Source organism: Chinchilla lanigera, unplaced genomic scaffold (assembly GCF_000276665.1).
Source record: "Chinchilla lanigera isolate Chin_1 unplaced genomic scaffold, ChiLan1.0 scaffold00061, whole genome shotgun sequence".
NCBI lineage: Eukaryota > Metazoa > Chordata > Mammalia > Rodentia > Chinchillidae > Chinchilla > Chinchilla lanigera.
The window spans coordinates 11555943-11576254 of NW_004955462.1; positions in this window are offsets into that span (position 1 = coordinate 11555943).

Genomic DNA, 20312 nt, shown 5'->3' on the forward strand with positions numbered 1-20312 from the left:
GGCCAGTTCAGAATGTGCTGGACCCAGGCAAGCAGAACTCGCATCACGAGCAGAAACATGACATTTTCCACAGAAGTTTATCAAATGTGATTCCCTGTTTTTACTGTACTCCGGGAATTTATAGCATTCATTCCATATCTCAGGAAAAACCTCTGAATAACTTTGCAGTGTATGCACCCACCACTCGTCCAACTCACATACTGAGAAGTGATTACTTTAGGCGGCCTTTGTTTTCAGATGTATTAAAGTTGCAAATGGCTCTGCATTTTCTGCAGCTTGCACTCATTTTATAGAATTGTGCTGAATATCCCCAGGGCAAAAGGGTAGGCACAGGTTCCTACTAAAGAATTCTTAATGACAAAATTAATAACAATTCTTTGCTTCTGTGAATGTGTGTCTGTGTTTCCACATGTGACTATGAGTGGGTCAGTGTCTGCATATACAGTATATTCTAAGCTATTACTCTTCATGGTTAGAGCCTCAGAGAAAGGCTTTTGTGTCATTTCATCTTTCCAGTCCTGTAATGAAGGCAGGGGCAGGTGGTATGATACCATTTTTTCCAAAAGAAAAAAAATAGGCTCACACAATTTATGTCTCATTCAAACTTCACAGTTAGTGAGAGAAGAAACCAGAATTTGAATGGAAGTTTTTGACTCTATATTCAGGGTTCTTCACTATATTTCATTTAGGTTTATTGGTAGAATCTTGGGCAATTCACACCCAGGACGCTCCTGAAGAGTGGATTATTGCTTTTTCAAATTTGCCACTTTTGGCTTCTTCTTAGTATATAGGGAAAATGGAGGATAGTGCCCAGTTATTTTCTCCTTGCATAATCCATATTGGTTCCTTGGGTAGAGACATCCACCTGCCTACTCATTAGTGCTTTATTGTGTGTTTCCACAAGGACCACAGAAATGGCTGATTATCCACAGCTTTCGCTGACTTCTCTCACTTTATGGCAATGCCTCCCTCTGGTTCATAAAATTACTTTTGTAAATTGCTTGTGTTGTCTGTACATGATGAGCCTACCTCTAACAAAAGGAATTAAGTGTGTACTGGAGAAGAAGTGCATTTTGTTGGGGACAAATGGGAAAGCAATAAGATAAGAATTCTCATTCCCCCTATAGGAGGATAGACATAGCTGTGTCCATAATGGCAGCTGTCATTTACAGTAATGATTTACATAGATTAAGCCTGATGGCTTCAAAGGTACTGCCTTGGGATAATTTTGTCTTTATGAGATGTCACCCGGAGGTCAGGAAATAAATGTCACAGGCACCTAGAAAAGCAAGTTGAAAAGGTGAGGGGCATGCAGTCGTTCCTCCAGGGCGACCCAGGTTGCTCCCAGAACACTCGGACAACAGTCTGCACCATTGATCCTCATCTGTGAGGGTTGGGGAACAAATCCCCAGGAGCCTGTGGTTATTAATGGGCACCAGCTGCTCCATCTTTATTGCTGTCGGTCACGGTGTCTGCCTCTGCCAGTCTGCAGAGATGCGGCCTCGGTGGGCAGGGTGCAGGGCTGCTGATCAGCATTTGCCTCTTCACTGCCCTGTTCTGCCTTCCACCCCAGTGCAGGTTCTGAGGGTTACCAGTTCCTTTACTTCCAGCGGTTACTTGGGAGACAACCAATGTCGGACAGCGCCACCTGCTGAGTTGAGTGACATTTGAAACCAAACTGCTGTTAGCGTCTACATAGAGCTCACCAGCTATCGCCCTTGCCTGTAACATATCCACTTGCTGGGTGGACTTGGGGTAAAAAATTACCGACAAAAAAAAATTAAGGTGAAGACAGAGAAAAGAATAGTGGTTTCCAGGTAATTCAGGAGAGGAGGATGGAGTATTATTGTTTAAAGGATACAGATTTTCAGTTTTGCAAGATGAAGAATTCTGGGGCTGGATGGTGGCAATGGCTCTATGACAATACGAATGTACTTAATACCACGAACTGTAGACTTAAAAATGGTTAAAATGGCAAGCTTTAGTTATATGTTTTTACCTCCACCACAGTAAAACAAAACTCCATAGAACTATGTAAAAGAATACTCATGAAATAAAATGAAGTATTTTATTTAATCATTACAAATACATGTGAATAAACAAGTCTATCATTGAATAGAATTTGAGGGCCTTCTAGATAAGCAATACCTTGCTACTGCAAGATGTTTCCCTCCACATCTCATTGGTCTTGAAACTGAGTGGCAGAGAACACTGTTTATTCATTTAGGAAAATGGTAGGGTGATCATTAGAAATGACCCCATGTCAAAAGACCATGGTTCTGGTCCCAAAACCTTTAGATAGCTATGCCAAGAACTTTACCTTTCTTAACTGACCTATTAATTCACCCCTTCAAAGGAAAAGAGATATGAGAACTCTTTTAATTCTAAGAATAAAAATTTGAATATTCATATGAAGGTAACAATTTGACTTAGTTCCCCAAATAACAGAGATGACTGAGACCATGTCTCTTTGTGTGTGTGTGTGTATGTGTATGTGTGTGTTACCCTAGTACTGAATGAGGGTCTTCACACTGAGCTACATTCCCATTTTTTTATTTTTTTATTTTGAGATAAGTTTTCACTAAGTTGCTAAGTTGCTTGGCTGTACTTGAACTTGTGATGCTCCTGGCTCCCTTCCCAGAGTCCTAGTGTTACAGATGTGCACCACCATGCCCAGCTACCATGGCCTTTCTGTAGTGCAGAGTCTATTTAAGGAAAGAGGGCAAATGGGAGGTGTAACACTGGCTAAATTAGGCAGTTTTCAAACAAAGAATTTAGAAAAGTATATTAGTGGTTTATTAAAACAGCTTATTAGCTTTCAATCAGCATTGTATAAATGGAGTAAAGCAGAAAACCATTGAGAGAGCTGCACTTGTTAAGGGTTGTTTTGGAAACTTCTTTCACTTGTGCATAAGAGCTGTTCTCATCCTCTCCATTTTTCAGTTTTCAATATTTTTACTGTTTGATGGGCATTTACAGTGGTCCACTCATAGACCTTACTAAAACATAAACATAGACCTTCTTTCATCTTAGAAATATATAAGAATTTTTGACATGGACACATCATGGCCTTATTACAAGAGACAATAGCACCCTCTCTAAGCAGCAGAGTTTTCAGGATTTTTGATGCAGGAAGACCAATAAATGTGGCTATTTAACACTTCTGCTTCAGTTTCACATGTGGACACAATCAAACTCAAGACAATATGGAATGGTGCAGTGATACAAAGGGCATAGAAACCATCCTAAAACTTTTTGAAGAAAACCGAAGATATAGTAAAAATTTAGCAGAAAAAAATCTTTCACAAGCTCGTGCTCAAAGTCCTGGAAACTGGAAAGGAGAGGGATAGAAAATGAGAGAATGGAAAAAACAAGCAGAGACACAAGGGTACAGTGTTCTGAGCTTTCTATTGTCTGGAAATATGTTTCTGTTGGTGAATCTGGGTAGGATACAGCAGCTGGCGAGGTGAGCCAGCTGTGACTGAGTTCTGAGGATGGAACCTCCAAGGCGCCATCTTTGATTGACAGATGTCCTTTGCTTTAGATTCTGCACTCCATGTCACCTTGAAATATATTCCCACTAAAAATGTTCATGCACTCAATAGCCTCATTGGCTATCTTTTTCAACATTCCACTCAGTAAACTGGGCAATTATCTATGAAAAACTTTAACTTGTAAATATATGTGTGAGATGCTGGGCAAAATGCAATTAATTTGAGGAGAGTGTGTCAAAAAGGATTTTTAAGGTCCCTGAAGGGATTTTTATGAACTCTCAATATTTTCTAGTAGAGTTACATAACAATGGAATAAGATTGTAATAGTAGGACTAATTGTTTATAATAAATAAAAAATTATAATCTTAAATTCTATGTAGCTAGTATTAGCTAAGGCAGGTTGAATGCTGCAGAAAAAAGTGGATTTCTTGTTCACACTAAAATCCAGTGCAGTATTCCTTGTTCACTGGTTTTTCTGAAAGGTTTCCCATCAAGTGGTCATTCAAGATCCAAGTGCCTTCCATCACTTAACACCATCATCTTCAAGCATCTTCAGGTTCATAACGGAATGAAAGTGAAGGTGTGCAGGACTGTAACAATCCTAGCTTGGAAGTAACCCATGGACCAGAACTGGTGACTCAGATTCCCAGGGCCCAGCCGTGTAGTCCTGGCTTGGGAGCAACAACTGTATACTGTAAACCTTCAATTATTGAGGTATAAATGAATGCATAATACTGATTGTTTTATATTATAATTTGTTTACTATTTCTATGATTATACTTCACGTCTTATTTTAAATAATTTTAAAGAATAGTATAGAATGAGCACTTATTCAGTCATTCAATCATTTTTCTACCTTCCCTGGCAGGTTTTTCAAAGATTTCACACCGTGTCTCAGGATAGCACAGGTGGAATTTTCCTTAGGAAGTACAGTAATTTACAGCTCTGGCACATGAACTTCAAATCCCTTCTGACTTGGACCTTGGTAAGCTATGCAAACTCCTCCTTGGCATTGTCTGTGGCTAAACACAGTTGGAGGCACATTCTCTCAGATTAATTTTAGTTCAGCTAATTGTGGAACATGAATAATGAAGGTAAGGCAGTAACTGTAGCCAAGACATAAGATAATTACTTGTGGCTAAAAACACCGATTAAACCAGTGATTCTATTTACAATAATGTGCCTTGTATCATCATACGTTGAACTTGTGGCAACTTTTGAAATCAGAATCAAATTGTTTTAAATTGTCAGAAGTCTCTAGTATCACCAGAGAGCTTAGGAAATGATATACTCAGTGGTTGCATGAATTCTGGTTACAAGAGTGGTGTTCGTTGCTATGGGTGGAAACAGTCCTTAACCCTTTGTGTAACGAGTGAAATACTTTGCAAAGCTGTCTAATTGGCTTTTCTCTAAACCTCTGTTCATTCACTGTAATTGATCACTCCTTAATCAACACTGCTGGGTCGACCAGCAATCTCCATTCCTTCCATAAACGTTATAGACTGATGCCCACAGTGTCTTTCATGGAACTGAAGACTGGAAGCAGGCAGTTTACATACACACCGCGGCTCCATGGGGCTACTAAAGGTCCATCCTGCCTTCAGATTTCTGATCCACGATTCCTAGAAAGTGCCTGTCATCCTTATGGTCCAGAATGGCCCTCAGAGCCCCAACTACTCATGAGCAGGATAAAGAACCTTACCCTTTTCTTTTCAAGAGACAACTTTGTCCTCTTAAGAGATGTTATTCTTCTTGTAATCCCACAATTCTGGGAGGCTGAGCCAGGAGGGCCACACATTCGAGCTCAGCCTGGGCAACTTGGCAATTTAGCAAGACTCTGTCTCAGAAGGGAAAAAAGGCTGAAGTCTGAAGGTATGGCACAGTGGGAAAGTCCTACACATTCTGTCATATTCACAAAGGATGTTATTTTGTGCACAAAGGTGCTTTACCCAGTGCTTAACTTGGGTGTCTTTTTTAGAAGACCAAAAGTATATGGTGATTCAGAATGCTCAGGAGTAGCTCATATCACTTCTACTCACATTCCACTGGCCAGAACTTAATCATACCATCACACTCAGCTGCCAGGAGGTCAGCTAATACTTGGTTTCGGTGGAAAGAGGAGGGCACAGATGTTTTTATCAAAAAGCAGTCTCTCACACTGGTTTGTCATTATTGAGTTTAATCGACTCTAGATCATCTGATAGGATGTAGTTTCTAAAAATGTAAGTCTTAGGAACATATCTTGGACTTCAGAGAACTCACAACTTTATAAATGATGCATGAGTGGTGGGACAATGTAAGGCAAAGAAAACCACTGGACTTGATTATTAAGTGGTACTGAGTCTATCAGCCCATCAGGAGGGACATACATGAAGCAAGGTCGTGACATTGTGGGACTGCCCACCCCCACCCATACGGGACTGTAATGTCACGGGGCCTAATGTCTCAGTGATTCTTGTTGAGTTTTCATTTTGTAATTGTGTAGTTGCATCCAAATGTTTCCTAAGAGAACAATATGAATTTAAAGCAAAAATCTCCATGATCAAGATCGTTGTCATCATCATCATTATCATCATCAAATCAATTTGCATTAAGTAATATTCTCTTAAAAAAGAACAAAGTTAGTTCATGAATAGATGAACTGATTTTCCCTCCCTCTCTTCCTCCTTCCTCTCTTTCCTTTCCTTTCCATTCCATTCCTTTCCTTTCTTTTCCTTTTTTCTTCCTTTCTTTTCAGCTTTATTGAGCTACAATTAGCATAGCATATAATTCATTGATTTAAAGTACATAATTCTATTAGTTTTAGTACATTTACAGAATTGCACAATCTTCATTATAATCAATTTTAGAACATTTTCATCACCTCCTCCATAAAAGCCTCTTCCAGTAAATTAATTGCTCAATTCTCATCTCTTGGAAAATATTAGTTTACTTTCTGTCTACATAACTTTGCCCTAGACATCTTATATAGCTGGAATTATCTAATATGTTATTTGTGGTGACAGATTTCTTTCATTTACCATAATTTTTCTCAAGGCTCATCCATATTATGGTAATGATACTTCTTTGCCTTTTTATAGGAAAATGATTTTCCTTCTGTGCATATTGATTTATTTGTTTATCTATTCACCCATTGATAAACATTTGAGATGTTTCCACTTTGGGCTATTATGAAGAATGTTGCTTTGAATATTTCATGTACAAGTGTTTATGTGGATGTATGTTTTGCTTTCTCTTGGATACATACCTAGGAGTGGAACTGCTGGATTGTATGGTAATTCTAATCTTTGAGGAACTGTCAAATTGCACACCAAAGTGCTGGCACGATTTTATAATCTTCCCAGCTTTGTATGAGAGTGTTAATTTCTCCACGAGCTTGCATACACTTGATCTGTCATTTTCATTCTGGCCATTCTAGAGGGTGTAAGGTATTTTCTCATTGTGGTTTTGACTTGCATTTTCCTGATGACTAGTGATACTGGCCATCTTTTCACATGTTTATTGACCACTTGTACATTTCCTTTGGAGAAATGTTTGCTTAGGTCGTTTGCCCATTTGAAAATTGTGTTATTTATTGAGTGGGATATTTATTACCAATTATTTTATGGTTGAGCTGCAGGTATTCTTTGTACATTCTTGACATAGCCCTTTATTAGATATGTAATTTGCAGATAGTTTATTTGTATTCTGTTTATATAAAAATACGATTCTACTACCAGTTCTATGAGTTGCTTGCTTAGTTTCATGATGGTGACAAAGACAGATTTCCTGAAAGCTTCAAGTAGCTTTCAGGCAAATGCATTACATAAATGCAATATAAAGACAAATCTGATTACAATGAAGTGAAAACAAACAAGTAAATCAGTGATGGCAAACATTTTAGAGCTTCCAGTGATACAAACAGCCTGCTGCCACACACATGCTGTAGGTTCACCACCACAGAAATAAATCATCCCAGGTGGAGAACAGGTGTCCGTGGACTCCCAGGATAGTACCTGTGAATCCTTCGGGTGAGGACTGACAGTTTGGCCCATCAACTCGATCAAAATAGCAGTCAGTTCAATGAAATAAAAACAAAACTGATTTGGCAGGGTTTTCCTTTTAGGAAAGCTGACAGAATGTTTGACTGAATCACCTGGATATTTGCTAATAAAAAATTATCTAAGGATCTCATTGTTCTTTATGCAGCTTATTGACCACAAAACTATTTTACTGGGGTAGAATGATGGAATTACTGTTGGCTTGGATCCAGGAGATTCTTCAGTTTGTAGGTGAGGCAGTCAAGGGACTCTTATGAGGTCTTATGCTGCCTGGAAGGGCTGAACATCAGAAACTCTGCGCTGAATTCCAGGTCAAGCTTCTTTCAGGCACAGCACTCCATTATTGCTCTGCCACCTGCCTTTCTGGCTGCCTGTTGAACTTTCCAGCTTGCCTTCTGAAGAGCAAGATTGAAAAGTGAGCACTTTTAAGCAGCATTTAGGATCTTACTGAAGCAAACTGGGGTAGTCGTCGGTGCCCAGGGTCAGAGTAGCTGGGCATGTCACTGCGATCTGCTTTCTCTCTGATGTAGCAGACAATACTCCCGGCTGCGGAGGATCTGTCAGCGAGGCATTCTGGCTGAGGGTCACTCTAGCCCAGGAACAGATGACAGGACGGCAGGCAGTCTGTCCCCTTCTAGGGAATAAGGCAAGGATTCCTTTAACACAATGTGACAACTAATCTCTCTATAGCATCTGACTGAGAGGTTTTAATTACTACTGTGTGAAACACACATGATATCCTCATACACACAAACATCCGGGGCTTCTCTGTGGTTATTATTTTGCTGAGCATCTCTGAGGACAGAGTGAGTTGATTCTGAATCCTTTTTCTCCCTGTCTCTGTCTTTACCTCTTTTCTTCTTTATTTCCCTCTTCCTTTCATTTTCTCTGAGTTTGTGAGAAAAGGCTTACTGATGTTATGCTTTGAACAGAAGCCTGGGTCCTCCAGGTCTCCTTCTCTCTCAGCTACAGCAGGGAACCCACTGGTCACAGGGAAAGGAGGTGTTTTCACAGCCTCGCTGGCATCAGATGAAGGGCTCTCCGGGACAGCATGTTTGTCTTGGGATGGACTATCTTTGCACAAGAATGGCAGAAGTCACTAGAATGCAGTTGGGGGAAGCACCCAACCCGCAGTTTCATTCAGCTAAAGGCTGTGTCACCATAATACCAAGTATGTGCATCATTCACCCTGTGAAAATGCATTAACGTCTTTACTCTACAATGGCTAGTGTCTGAGTAGTTGGCAGTATCACAATATTTAATTCAGATTGTTCTTATTTAAATATGAGATGACTCAACTGATCAGCTTGCAAGAGTACTTGAAACACTCTTTTATAAATATCCCTCCCTCAGTATTGCAAAAGATGACGAGAAACCTTTGAGAAAACACATATTTTGATCAGACTGGTTTGAGTACCAAGGTGTTCCACAGGGAAGCATTTTCTAGCCATTTAAATGTAAAAATGGACACCTGTTTCACTTGAAAAGAAAGAGTATGAATTAGAGGGATGGAATCTGAGATAATTACTATGATATCTCCATGGCCAGAATGAGATTAATACCTAGTGTTCCTTGCATACTCCAATAATTCCAGGATTTGAGGGGAATTCTCTCCCCAAAGTTTCTATTATCCCGAGGGCTAAGAGAGTGTTTACAGTTTATAACTCTTTTTGTTTTGATTTAAATTCTCACCAAGTAAAGACCAGAAGGATGATCTGTAAGTTGCCACCAAAAGTTTTAGTGGAAAGGAAATCAATCACCTTCATTCCCTGTTCCAGAAAGACTCCCTTTAGTTGAGATTGTTCACTGACTACACTGGCTTCTGTGAACTTCAGCATTTTTTTTCTCTGCTCAAACTCCTACATCTCTGGCATTTCACCTCCTGTTCTCTGCTGTGCTGCCCTCCTTCCTCTGCATAGCTTGCTTTGGGCTGGATGACAGAATAAGCTCCATAGCTTGGACATGTCACACTGACCCAATCTGCTCCCTGGTCTGATTCTGGGGGGCCAGTGTTCTGGCTTTACTTACTTTTCAGGGCCAATTCCATTACAAAAATCTTTCCCTCTACCAAGTGTCTAACCAAAAATTGGACTGTCTTCCTGTAACCCAAACCCTCCTCTACTTTTGAATTTCTAAGCTCCCATTTTCGTTCTGTCCCATCCTTCTGGAATGCCCTTTCATTCTCAGTGTGTTCATGACCTTTTTGTCACGGGGACCAAGTATCAGACATATGCAACCTCAAAGAGAAAATGTTGATTTAGGCTGTTGGTTTCAGAGGTTGTGGTCCATGATCTGCTAGCTCTAAGACAGAGATGACATGGCGGGGGGACATGGGACAGGTAGGGGATGAAAATACACCCTTCCTGCTCACATACTCAGTGACCCACCTCCTCCCACCAGGACCCGTTCACTAGCAGCACATTCCTCTCTGAACTCCTCAATGGACGAATCTACTGACGAGTACGGCACCTCCATCACAGGAGCCTTTTGGGGGACAGTTTTCATTCAAACCCTAGTAACACTCAGTGCTTGCTCCAACCCATCAAAATCGGACACATCTTTAAAGATACAGCCTAATGGCCTCCTTTTTCAAAGGCCTCTGTTGTGCTTTCATAGCTCTTTTACAGCAACTATTCCGGGCCCTGTTCATATTCCAACTTGATGTGGTCCAGGAGGAAGAGACATTAACCTCAGTTTTGTGACTGAAAAGATAGGTCCCCCCCACCATGGCCCTCAGTCTCTTTGGACCTCAGGTTCTTCCTGTGTCAGTGAGAGGTGCTGGATTGAATGGCCCCTCAGGGCCCTTCCTTTTAAGTCCCATTTCTTACAGTTTCAGCGTCAACATCTTAAGTGTCCTACAGACACGCTGACTCCTTTAGAGGACAAGATGGATAGCTTATTTGCTTAAATTTTCTCTCTCCTTTCTCAGTGCAAGAGTATTTTGCACAGAGTAAGCCCCAAATGAATGCTTTTTAAGCAAAAGAGAGGAAGAAACAAAATTTCCTACTGCAATTTGATCATATTTTTGTTTTCAGACATGGAAATGAGCATGGCAGGAACTGTCTACTTCCTGTGCTCATCCACAGGACTTCAGCTAAATAGTTATGCACTAAAAGCAAATTTGGATGTGTCCTCACTACCCTGATTGTCTTCTTCTGTGTGCGCATGGGTTTTTGTTTCTTTATTTTCCTGAATAAAATGTGTAAGATAAATGATAATTTGTTTGAGTGGGTGTGCTTCAACTTTCAACAAAAGCAGCATGTTTTTGATTTTTAAAGAAGCCCGGTTCCTTTCCTAATCCCACGGTTTCCTGAGAACTCTGTCCTGGCCACGTGGAGTGGAATAGGTGGTCACCCATGTGATGTGATTTCAGAAGTACCAGTGGGGCTGCCATCTGCCTTGCCTTTGTCATGAAATAATGACTCCTGTGATTCCAGAAGGCTTTGTACCTTCAAGAGGAGCCTGACAAATTGCTACTTCTCACACTCTCATTGATGACCTTTTAAGCCAGCAACATTTAACTTAAGGGCAGGATTTCACAGAACCTCCAATAGGCTAATGTGCATAGCGAATCGTCAGAAGGAGAATGCAAGTGTCACGTTTCCAAAACCTGTATGACCACAGAACTAGAACCTTCCTGACTTTCATTATTCTTATTATTAAATTAAGTGCCCAGAGGGTTTAGATTTTCACTGAGCATATTTTAAGAAAAGCTGTTATTGGAGGATATGAAAGGTAGCCGAATACCTCATTCAAAGGAGCAAGCAAGCAGAGGAGAAGATGTATCCAGGACAGACGGTGGCCTCCAGCCCTCAGTAGCACTCTGTGTGCACCTCAGGAGGAGGTGCTGAGCAGGTGGTAGAGTTCCCAGATCTGTCGCTGCTTCAGCCTCAGCTGTCCCTTTTTCTCTCATGATGTTGCACCTGACTCAGCGCTGACTCTCTGTCCTCACACTTCCTCAGGTGACCTTGAGGGATTGGAGACAGCAGTGCCATGTCCACAGCACGTCTGCTCAATGTTGGGCTCTGCATTTGGCAAGGGAAGCTGTGAAGCTTTGGACCCAAGAACTTACATAGGTAGTACCCTTAAGATGCCAAAACTATTGCCCAGCTCATTAAATCAAAAATTTATACTGCTCTGGGAGGAGGTATGGATGGTAGGCATGAGGCAATTGGACATTGGGACATTTCTTGATAATGCAGGTTTGCAAAATAAGTAATAATTGCTTTTTTTTTTCTCAATTTTCCAAAAGTTTCTTGGAGCTTTCTTTATGCAAAGCCCCTCAGATAAGCAGCTTGACCACAACTGTAAAAGAAAGAGCATCCCTGATGCAGCTACTGAAATGAGATGCAAAGACTAAGGAGAGCCCCAGTGAGAAGCATCTGGGAGGGAGCGATGAGGAGGAGCGGCAGCAGAGAGGCTGGGGCTGCTCTGAGGAGCTACAGCTGGGGCATCCTGCTCATCGGCCATGGGAAAGGAAGAGTGCAGGGCCAAGGCCGCTACCGATCCAAGCAGGGGCCTGCCCAGCTGTCCTGGCTCCTAAGACCCCTGCAGTCCAGTGCACCCTCCCTCTCCCAGCCCATTCCACCCTGCCCTAAGGGCTCCCACAGCTCCTGTTGCTCTCTGCCAGCATCAGCCTGTTCAGCTTGTCCCTTACCTGGGGTCCCTGTTCCCACTGTCCTCCCTGCTGGAATGTCACAGGTCTCCGTCTTCACCTCCCTGCAAACCGCGACCTCCTCAAAATCAAGGGACATGGTTTTCCTCTCTGCAGCTCTGCTCCATCACACACTGGAAGATGGGCTAATATTTGTCAGCCTTGTTTCCCATTCTCTTTGAACCCATCCCACTTGTCACTGGTGCTACTCACCGGCGTCAAAATGCTTCTTATACTTGCTGGGCTGCTACTTTCCTTTGCACTTTGGTTGCCACCCCTTTCTGGGAAGACCACACGCATCTGAGGGGCACCCTTGTTCCCCACCAACGTGTCTTGCCCACCCTGCACGATCCAAACTGAGCTGGACTGAGTGATGTGTGAGCCTTGGTCTGTACTTGACCCTGAGCTAAGCAGCTCCTGCCTCTTCTCGCTGGGCACTGGAGAGTAAATGGAAAGCACTTCTTTCTTTCTAGCAGGGGTGGCAGAATATTTGCATGCAAGGGAGCTGACGATGGGGTTGATCTCTCCTTCCCACCTTTAGTTCCCTGGTTCAAGGGTTGGAAGACTAAGAACAGGGGACAAAGTGACTGTACCCATAGATAGGGGAGAGACAGAGCGGCTGCTACTGGTCCAGGAGTGGGAGCTGGGCTGAGCTCGCAGCAACACTTCCTCATCTGCCAGGGTGGCAGCCCGGCAGGGGGCTAATGAGAAGTGAGGTGTGAGGCAGGAGCTTCAGCTGGACAGGCAATTACTGCTGCTGCTCAGGCTGCTGACAGCACGCGGTTGGCTGCAGGGCCCATGCAGGGGTGGCTGCTGCGACCTGTGCCTCAAAGTCCCCTCCATCCTAATGAGGGTGCTACTGCCCCACTGGCCGAGGGGACCTGTGGGCTCTCCCAGCCCCTGTTCCCCCAGCAGGCTCAGCTTGCCCTCCACATCTCGAAAAAGAGGGCGGACTTATGGTTGGTCCATGGAAGGAAAAGGGCAAATGCCCACATCTGCCCAGCTGACCCTCTGTTCAGGTGCTTCGCTGGTTCCTGTCTGAGAAGAGCAGAGAGGTGATTGCTGTGATGTGCCCAGCATTAGTGGCCTGCGGTGCTCCTGATGCAGACCTGCGTCTGGCTTCGCCGGAGCCTTCCTGGTGAGTCCTGCCTGAGGCCTGCCAGGCCCTCTGGACTAAGTCCAATTGCTTCCTCCCTGGGGAGGCCTCTGGGCCAACCCCATTGTCTGTGCTTGCCTCCCTCACTTGACCTCAAGCCTGGTAGCAACGGTGCCCTTCCCGTTTCTGTGTCCTGGCCTCACTGGTGGAGTCCTCCAGCTCCTGTGTATCTCAGGCCTCCAAAGTTGAGGTTGTCGAATGAATCGAACAATGAAGCAGTCATTCAGATTGGTCCTCCCTAATTCAACTACTAGGATCTGGAGAGGCCTGGAAGCCTGTCCCGGCCTCCTCTGAGGGGACAGGGGTGCTCAGCATGCTTTCTGAGGACTTAGTATAGGACCTTTCCTCTCTGCTCCCTCCCCAACCCCAACCTGGGCAGGTGAGCTGGCTGGTTATTTTGTTAGAAAGTCCCGTCGGACTGTTTTTCAAGATGCCCCGCTTCTGAGTGAGAGTAAGAAGGTACTCTTAAGTGGTGTACAGGCTTTTTTTTCTTTCTTTTTTTTTTTTTTTCCTGTGGTAGCAGGAATTGAACAAGGGTCTTTGCACTGAGCTACAACCCAAGCCCTTTTGACTTGATGTTTATTTACTCACTAGGTTGACCAGGTTGGCCTTGACCTTGAAATCTTCTTGCCTCAGTTTCTTGAGCTGCTGAGACCACCGGGCCTGGCTCCGGCAGGACTATTTTGTAAGAGTATGCTCTCTTGAGCTGTAGTATTTGCCCCATTAACTAGGCAAATCTCCTTTGCCCTTTCACCCTTTTGCCCTTTTCTGTAGTTTTGCTCTCCTTCTCCCTGTGCTCAGGCCCATCCCTGGGTGCAAGGGGGTCCTGCACGTTTCCACTCTCTAGGTCTGAAGTTAACCGCCCCCTACACACACACACACACACACACACACACACACACACTTCCTTTTCCCAGCTCCAGCCCCTAGCTTGTATTTTCGTAGGTGGGAATAAATCGGATAACAGAACCGTGGAGGGCTGGTTTCAGGTGGGCAAGGCAGAGGATTTCCCAAGACTGGGAAACCGCAGTCTTTTTTCTGATACCCTTTGTGGAGCCCCCCACAACCCCAACCCCTCAGACCTCCCACTTTTCTCCGGACCCAGTTTGCACACTGCGTCCAGGATCCGAGCCAGGGAAAGGGAGCCGCCTGCAGAAGGCGCACAGCCCGCGCCTGCCCGGCCTGAGGACACAGCGCGTGGCCGGCAGGACGCGTCCCTCTCTCCTCGGGCGCCGAGAGGACGCCCCGCCGCGCGCCACCTCTCACAACAGCCGGCCCGCGTGTCACAGCCAATTAGGCTTCGGAGGGAGCGAGCGAGAGAGGAGTGACACCGCAGATTGACCCCTGCTGTCGCGGGGCAGATGTGGAGGCCAGCACGCGGCCCCCGCACGGCCACGCCGCTAATTAATCACCTCGGCCGCCGAGTCGTGACAGCGCTTTGCGCGGAGCTGGGCGCACGCGGAGGAGGGGACAGGCGCCCGCCCACACAGCTCTGGGCGATCAGACCCCCCTCTCCCAGCCGGCTTCTGGCATGTTTTCATGAAACTGTTCGTGTTAAAGCGAAAAGTGGAAAAAGGAAGAAACTTAAAAAAAAAAAAAAAAAGTCACAAGGAATGACACGTGGTGCTGGCTGGTGGCACCAGCGAGCTGCGCACAGGGAGGGGACCCAGACGCGCCGCCCTCTAGCGCCGGGCGTGAGCCAGGGAGCCGCGGTTCAAGGGTTTGTCTGGGGAGGAGCCGGGATCTGCCGGCCTGGGATGAAGGCTCAGCGCTCCTCTCCTTCACCACGTTCTTTGCTAACCTCCTTCCACCCCGTTCTTTTCTCAGTCACCTTGGTGCAGTGATCACATCTGTCCTCCAAACGCTGCTTACACAGCTTTCAAGACTTGACTTGGACCTGAGCTAGTGGACACTCCCTCCAGGAAACCAGTGGACACTCCCTCCATGTAAATCACCACCCCACGCTCAAGTCCTCTGCGATCCGCGCTGCCTCCGCACTGAGGAGCCAATCACAGCAGTCAAGAGCTTGACCTGCGGTTGTGTACTACCCAGCACAAGCGCCCTGTTCCCTGCACAGCGTGTGGCGACAAACTTGCCCTTAGAATCCTGCAGTCCCCTTCTTTTTTCCTCTTTCCTCAACAGTGGGGGTTTAGTGCAAAGCCTTTACACTGAAATACATCCCCAGCCCTTTTTTAAAATTATATTTTATTTTGAGAACGGATCTCCCTAAATGGCCCAGGCTAAGCTTGCACTTGTAGTCCTCCCGCCTCAGCCTCCCAGAGTGCTGGGATCACTGGCATACCTGCTTGCACTTACAAATTTTTGTGGGTGATGCATGAAGAAGGTGTCCTCACCTTCAGGGGGCTCCTCGCCTGCTGGAATGTTGTACTATTGGGCATAGGTGAGGGGTCAGAGCCCAGAAGAGACAGGGCAGCCCCAGCTTTAGATACAAAGCACACACCTGGTCGTGTCTGATGGGCAACTGCTTTTGTAGGAATGCTGGGTGAATTCTAGTTTTTCTCTGCTAAGGGTCAGAATCAAAATCAAAACAGTCAGGTCCTTCACAGGGTGGCCTATTCTTCCAGATGAAGGCTGCCCTGGTTGCTCACAAACTAACTGTAGGCCAGGCTGGAGATGACATAAAACCTGGTATAGGTCCAGGGTGAGTGTGTCCCTTTGGATGTAGATCACAGCAGGGGTGTTTGTTTTAAAGTCGAGACTCCTTGCCCACTTACACCCTTTGGGTCAGGTGCAGTCTCTTAGTGGATGGGGAGGGAGGTTTCTTGGTATCTGGCCCAGGCCACTGTCTCAAGGTTGTCCCCTGCCCTGCCTGCCATACACCCAGCCTCTTTCTTTGGTCCAGGTGGTAATGTTGAGGTCCTTGTAGCCTACCCTGACGTGGCTTTCTTCAGACCTCCTGCTAGAAGAGGGCTTGAAAGACAGACACAGAAATCACCTCCTCCCTTCTGTAACACAAGAAGCACTATCAGGAGCGCCATGGAACAGTCTGACAAAAATTCCTTCCAGTGTCCCACTTGACTGAGTCTTGCTAAGTCTCTAAACTGCCCAGGTTGTGCTTAAACTTGTGATTCTCTAGCCTTGGCCTCCCAGAGTGCTGGGATTACAGTCGTGCACCACTGAACCTGGTTTAAAAAGGAGAACGCTTTGACAATGAATCTCTGATTAAACATTAAGAGCTCGGTGGGGCTGAGGATTTAGCTCAGTGGCACAGCGCCTGCCTGTCAAGTGCAAGGTCGTGAGTTCAGTTCCCGGTACCAGAAAAAAAACATTAAGAGCTCTGGATCCCCCAACGTCTCCATGCTTCTAGAGAAAGTACTGAGAAAAAAATATACACAGTGTTTTTTAAAGTAGTGAAAAATATTAATAAATGATGCTGAGCAAATCTCAAAGCAACTGGACCTTTGGAAGCCACTGGTCTTTGTAGTTTAAAATACGTGGGAGAAATGTGTACATTGAGAAAACAAAATCATGCGCACAGGAGTAACTTTTGCAATGTGTAAACTGGACAATGTGTGGTTACATGCTGGCTCTCTAGGGCTGGTGCTTGGGAGACAAGGGAGCGTTTCTGGGCCACCTTCCAAGCACACGGGACCCTGAGGTCTGTGACGGCTTAGATCTATCCTGTCCCTCCAAAGGCCCCTGTGCTCAGAGGCTGGCCTGGGAAGGTGACTGGATTATGGGAGGGATGTGATCATCGGTGGATTAATCCGGAGCTGAATGTGCTGTGCAGTGGTGGGGCCTGACTGGAGGAGGCTGGTCATGGGGCGGTGACCTGGAATATATACCTCCCTCCCCAGCGCCTCCCTTCCTACTCTACTTCCCGGCTGCCATGAGCAGCTTTCTTCCCTGTACCCTTCCTGCTTTGGAGCCAGGAGCCAAAGCAGCACTCCCCTCATTTACAGTGTAAGTATCAGGTGTTTTGTCCCAGCGTCGGAAAAGTGATCAGGGAAGATCTCCGTGTGCTGTAACTTCTGTTATGAGTTCTCTCGTAACAGTGCTTATTCTAGAAAGCGTATATAATTACAGAAATGCGGGAGTTGAATTCAAGGGAACCCTTTTAACTTGTGTGACTGAGCCATATTTTTTTATGGGCCAATAGTTACCAAACACACACTCATATGCAGATGAACACTTATATACACCCTTTTGCACACACTTGTTCAATATCTTCTTTAAATCCTGAGTAAGAAATACGCAGCCAGGAATTCTCTGTAGCAGGGACAGAGTGGGATTTTCCAGATGGGCCACAAAGGTCATTGCTCACAACAGCTGCTGTTTAACCCCTCTGGGTGTTGGGGGTGTCCTGTGCACCGCAGCAAGCCCCCTGCAATCTTTGCACCATGCCTTGTGCGGACAGTTACTCGGAGCAGTGTCTTTTCTCCAGGGCACTTTAGGTTGAGCTTTGGTACTTGTTTTCACAAACCCTGTGCTGCAAATTCCAATTTTTTACATTTATAACATTTTTAAAAATTTACCCATACCCTGTATTTTGGATCACCCCTTGTGTATGTATGTGTGTGGCATCAAGTGTGTGTGAGTATAGGCGATAAAGTGCCCGTGAGTATTATGCACCGGTGAGTGTGTTCATGTGTGTCAGAGGTGTGAGTGTGGGTGTCTGTGTGAATGCACGTGTAGTGGTGCGTGTCGATGAGAATTATGGGAGTGTGTAAGCATGGACATGATCTGTGCACACGTGTGTGAATGATCACATGTGTGTCCTTAGTGTGTGTGTGTGTGAGGCTGTGTGTTCATGCATGTGTCTCTCCCTCTCACGGGATAGTTCTGAGCCAGCCTTATTTATGGTCACGGGCAAAAAGACAGGATGTCTTAGCAAAATGGTAAAAGAGCAGTCACTCAACTTACTCCTCAGTAAATCTCCAAATGGCTTTTTAGACTTACTACTGTATCTTCTTTTCCTAAATAGAATTAAATATGGAGTCAAATTAAATGTGAAACAAAAACAGAGGGTGAGGAACTGGTCTGAAAATAGGGGAAGGTAGAATTGGTCTGATTAAAAAACAAAAAAACAAAAAAAAAAAAGGAAGGAAAATGTAACAGAAACTAGCAGGGATGAAGAACAGTGACAGGCTGATCCTCAGCAGAGAACACCGCGGCAGAGCAGGAGCAGCAGATCCAGCCGCGGCAGGGAGGGTGGCAAGGAGCCCCAGGTTTCTCCAAGATTTGGGAAGATCGCATTTTGGAAAGCCTGTGACTTCCCTTCGGCACCTGCCGGCCAAGATGGGAAAAGGATTCTGGTTGAAAGGTAAAGTCTCCATCTGGTGGCTAAATCTAGAATTGCAGCTCTTCTGGTACAGTTTCAAAACAAAGGGACACCTCGCCTAGAGCGCTGGGCAACCCGCCCAACCATTTCTGTGCCTCAAAGGCCTCCGCACTCTGCAGCCCCAGCCTTTCCCCACTTACACCTCCCTTCAAAGGCTCTCCCACCCTCTCGGCCACCGAAGTTGGCTAAGCATTTATCCTGCATTTGTATTTCTTTCCTCCCATAAACTTAGCCCTTAATAAGCGACTTGCCGTGTTACAAACAGAGAACAAGATCAGAAGCTGCCAGAGATGTGATTTCCGGATATTCATTTCCAAAAAACCAAGACGACTTTTGTCTAACAGTATGGCAGACAGTACACAGTCACTCGTTTGTTTGTTTTTGAGGCATGAGTTCTGTAATTCAGGCTAGTCTTGAACTCACTATGTAGCCCAGGCTGACCTTAAACTCATGGCGCACTTCCTGCCTCAGCCTCCCTGAATGCTGGGATCACAGGTGTGCACCACCATGCTTGGCACAGTCCCTTTAAAGGAGAAGCTCAGGAAATCTGCTTATTTGCCTCTGTAGACACTACTGTAGATTTGATTCTGGGCTGAGGTGGGTGCAGGGTGGGCTATCGGCCTAAATAAAGAATCACCACCTGCAGGCAGGTTCCACATGGTGAGACCCTTTCACCTGCTGATCTGCTGACATTTTTGGTTGCCTTTAATGGGGTCACTTCCCTGGCAGCTGTGAGGATCAAGGATCTAGTACATCCGAATGATGCAAGGAGAAACTTGGCTTTGATCGTAGACACAAGTGTGGAAGTACAAATTAGAGTGCAGAGTGCTTTGGGTACAGCGGAATACTGTTGCCACTTAAAGTGACTGGACGGAAGGTAACAGTGGCTAACAGGCTTTAAATGGTACCTGGCAGCTACTTCGTAATTGTTAGCCGTTATGATTTGATGCCATTTTTAATGTCAGTGCAGTCTTCCTAATGACCCTATGATTATAGCCTGTGTTAACTTATCCTACACAAGAGAAAACTGAAGGTCTGCGAAGTTACCGGCCCCAGTTTCATTCGGGTTAACGTGGAACTCCAATCTCACTTTGGTTGGCATCAAAAATCAGGCTTTTAAGCAGTAGATCAGTGCATTTATGAGAATATAAAGACATGGAAAGATTTAATAATACATTAGTATGTCAAAAGGACAAGCTAACAACATAATGATATAACCCAGTCCTACAACAGAAGTGCGAGCATGCACAGAGATAAATGCAGATATCTGCAAATAAAGTAAGGCCAAGTGCCCTGGAGGAGGCCTTGGTGAGGGTCCACACTGGCTCAGCTGTTTCCAAGCATGGTTAGGGAACTGTAGATAGGGTGACCTATCCGGGCCCTTGCTGAGGTCTTAGGTGGGTAAGCAGAGTGCCCTTGCCGGTCATAGTGCAGTCCCCAGCGTAGGTTCATGGCCACCCAGAATGCAGCCTGCATCTTCCAGCTCACCTTGCAGATGCCTGTCACCAGCTGACCAATTCAGGCCCAGGTGCTGTGCAAGCTGTGTTTTTCAGGAGGTGCTTGGAGGTGGAACACATTGGCTTTTCCCATTCTCCTTCCTTCCCGTGGCTGGAAGCTGTGCTTTGTGGTTGTGGCTGGTGTGTGTCGCTCATGAAGAGAAATCGCA